Source organism: Tarenaya hassleriana, unplaced genomic scaffold (assembly GCF_000463585.1).
Source record: "Tarenaya hassleriana unplaced genomic scaffold, ASM46358v1 Cleome3, whole genome shotgun sequence".
Lineage (NCBI taxonomy): Eukaryota > Viridiplantae > Streptophyta > Magnoliopsida > Brassicales > Cleomaceae > Tarenaya > Tarenaya hassleriana.
The window spans coordinates 5,222,240-5,226,020 of record NW_010966177.1 but is presented as its reverse complement, the minus strand read 5'-3'; the positions used below and the strand labels follow the sequence as shown (position 1 = coordinate 5,226,020).

At 34.9% G+C, this 3,781-nt stretch overlaps 1 protein-coding gene across 6 annotated transcripts in view; it reads left to right on the top strand.

The window, feature by feature from the left end:
• Positions 1-1,757: 1,757 nt before the first annotated feature.
• Positions 1,758-3,781, top strand: part of LOC104819495 (GDP-mannose transporter GONST1-like) — a 5,875-nt gene continuing 3,851 nt past the window's right edge. The window contains exons 1-3 of one of the 6 annotated variants that reach the window (XM_019203285.1): positions 1,758-2,050; positions 2,573-2,807; positions 3,133-3,302. The gene's annotated coding sequence lies outside the window, so the exon portion shown is untranslated. The remainder of the gene's footprint in view (positions 2,051-2,572; positions 2,808-3,132; positions 3,303-3,781) is intronic. The other 5 variants (XM_010549592.1, XM_010549591.1, XM_010549590.1 and 2 more) reach the window with 5 other exon arrangements.

Genomic DNA, 3,781 nt, shown 5'->3' with positions numbered 1-3,781 from the left:
AAGACAGCTATGATTTGAAATATACTTTTTTTCTTCAAATTTAAAATTCGAACTCGGGATATAAAAGACGCTTCACGTCCCGTTTTAACGGTAAAAAAATATTTGTGGGATGGAGTATTTCAAAGCATTCAAACATGTTCTAAGAGTTACTTTTGTTGCGGAATTTACTTTTACATAGTCCAAAATACAATAGAATAGTGTTAGGATATCCATTTTGTTTCGTCATGTAAAATCAAAATCTAATCCCATATAAAAATCGAAAATATTGGATTTTTTTAAACCCCGAAAACGAAAGTAGAAAATTGAAAGAAAACTGAATTTTTATTGAAAAAAATAATATTTTTATCAAATAAAATTAAACCCAAACTAAAATTGTAAAAGGAGACATAGTAGGCGGATTTTTCTAATCCGTTAATAAAAACAATTCGTCGCAATGCATAATAGCGTAAAAATAATATATGTATAATCGTAAATAGAATATAATTTCAGATATTCGCCATATTTCTCTTCTTGTTATACGAATCCGTATCCATATTGTTTAACACGGATATTTCAGGTTATAAAACCTGAACCCGACACCAGTTGACCAATAGACTGACTGAATTATTATTATTATTATTGATTAAATTGGTTTTGGACTATGATATCGTTTACGATCGATGTCAACGTGATATACATCCGATTTCTATATTGTCTTTTCATACTGAATTTTTCTAGTCATAATTTTTATTTATTGATCATCTAACCAATATGTTCCATTTTCCCCCTATCATACTAGATTATATATAAACTATTTTATCATTTTGAATTTATAATAATTCTGTTCAATAAAATCCATTATAATCAATTTTTTTTTAATAATAACCATATTTTTAGCCTTTTCATATCGAATTCTGTATTTTGGCTTTGGATTCGATTAGGTTATTTTGATTTTGATTCAATTTAGATTCAATTTAATTTAGTTTTGGTTTGTATTCAGATTTTAAGTTCAATTTATACATAATCGAACCAAATTTCAGCCTATTTCCCGCCACGTGTTTTAGGAAATTTTCTATATAAGAAAATATCATCTCATTTACTCACACGATTGCCGAATTGTTGGTGATTTATTTATTTACCAGCCTTATGAAAATAACAAGTTATTGTTGTTGGATGAGTGTTATCATAAATTATATGTATATATAAAATTCTTCATTAGAACAAAAACAAGGAAAATATGTACACCATACACCGAACTGTTTAATAGGTTATACAACAAAAAGTAGAGTGTCAATCGAGTTGATCCGGCCGAAATCTACATTCGACTCGAAGTTTTCGGGCTCCGGTACTTGTCAGTCCGATTTTTTCAAACCTAATAAACCAATCCCCAAGTATGATCTTATAAAACTCAGGTTCGAATTGGATTTAAAAAAAATAAGATTTTATGTATTTTTTTTAATTAATTATTTTTAAATAAATCGGATTAAGCTCGTCGGGCCGATTTAAACCCGCCCCAAAAATCCAAAACTTTTCGAGCCTAAAATTTTAAATCCAAAACTATGTTTTAGGTGGACTTGAGTAGGGCTTCGGGCCCAAATTGTCATTTCTCACATAATAACTCAAACGAGGTCGATGGAAGAGAGAATGAACTAAAGCCAGCCACAATTTTATTTTAATATTAGTATTAAATGACAAGGATTAGCACTAAACTCTGTTTATTATTTAAAATTAATTACTCCATTTGCAGTTTAATACTCCACGAAAAATGTTCGAAGCCAATTGGGCTCGGCGTAGACCGAGACGAAGCATCAGAAAGCAATGATTTTTGTTTTTTTTTTAAAAGAGGATATTCAAATTCTTCAAAGAAACAAAAACCGCAGCCGTTTTCCGAAGTCTATAAAAGGAGGAGATGAATCAGTCGGATTCATCACTGGGTTTTGATCATTTATCCATTTCATCATCTTTCCCTGAATGTTTGGTGTCGATCTTCTTTCCTTGAATAACGACTCCTGGAACGAGTGTATCCGCAGTTTCCGAATCTATCTGAGTGATTTCCGTTGATGGGCCCAAGGTAATTTCTCGATTTTGTTCTCCAAATCTATGGGTTTTCATGGGGTTTAATCGGTTTCTATCTGAAATTGTTGAATCACGTGTTAACATCTTCTAGTTATGGATATCTTCTGAATTTGGTAGTTGTTGCTAAGTGAAAAGACGTTGATCTCATGCTGGCTTAAATTCTTCAGAGTTCCGGCATCTGGATTCACGTCGGACCCTGGTTCTTGATTTGAATATGTATAATTATACTACTGGTTTGATAGCCATGGGGTTATTTATCATGGTAATACATTGATTATAGCTGCTTCTTCCATGGCAGCTTATTTCCATTTGTGAAGCATGACTGCTTTTGGGCTTCTAGTTGTCTAATGACTTGAATTTGATGACTCTATTTTGCCCTTTTGTTTATCAACCCTAGAAGTGCTGATGATATAAAGTATTGGATTGTTGTTCATAGCACTGCAGTCTATGTTGATTCTCTGCCTTGGCCTTTAGAATTCTGATATGGAATTGAGACTATCTGGTTTGGTTGCTTCAGGGTTCAGCCATTTGGGGATTCTCCGGATTCCTTTCACCTTCCTTTCGATAGAAATCTCACCGCGGTGATTAATTCGTCAAAACCGAACCGGAGACAAGGGAACTAAGTTCCATGAAAGCGGTGTTCTGAATCAGGCCTGCAGTCCAGCAAGGAGAGAAGTTGGCAGGTTGTCTTTCCAACAGTACATTTTTCTGCTGGAATCAGAAATTATGCCTTACCCATGAAATCATTTCAGGTTGATAAGATATTTATTTTTCAATTTTCTATTTTCGTTGCACATTCTACAATGCTTGGCCTTGAAGGTTGCCTGATGCAGGGAAAAATAAATGCAAGTGGCCATTATTTGCATAAGCTTTCAAATCTATTATACGATTACGAAAATGTGCCAAATGTTAGTTGCTTCTTTTGTTAATCTTTTGTTACCCTTTTCATGGAAAGGGGAATGACCGGTGAGCCCAAAGTAAAGGCTAATCAAATGGACCGTAGGTTTATGATATTGGTAGATGACAATGTGTTAGACTGAGATTGTGCGAATTGATGATTTGTTTGACTATGAGTAGGGCAGTCTGGTGCACACAACATCCCTATTGACCCCGGGTCCAGGGAAAGATCCCATCACAAGGGTGTATTGTAGGTAAACCTTAGGTTGTATAATATTCTGCAAGAGGCTGTTTCCAGAACTCGAACGCGTACGCGTGACCTCTAGATCACAACGGCAATAGCTTAACCGGTGCGTCAAGGCTCCCCTTCATTTGCTTGATTATGAGTGATATAGTTATTTCTTCTGAACCTCTTTTATGATGGGCTAAATGTTAACCGGGGTAAGTTATACTGACATATGAAGATTGTGATGACTATCATTTGAAAGAACTCGGATATATTCTATCGGGATAATAGGTTGCCACTACTTCTAGTGACCAGCGTCTCTCCTAAATTTGGGTACTTCAACAGACTGAAATACGTCCAAAATTGATCAAATATGGTGTACTTTATTTCACATGTAATAGTCCCCTACATAGGGTACAAGGCCATAGGGAAACCCTGAGTAGAATCCTTGATCAAATAGAAAACCAAAGCCAAAACCAACACCAATAGAAATAGAGGGCTTTTAACCTAAGATCAAGAACCTATTCGGCTTTAGACTCCTCTGCCTTATCCCCCGTCTACACATCTCCTAGACTACATCAAATGACTGGGGGGGGGGGGGGG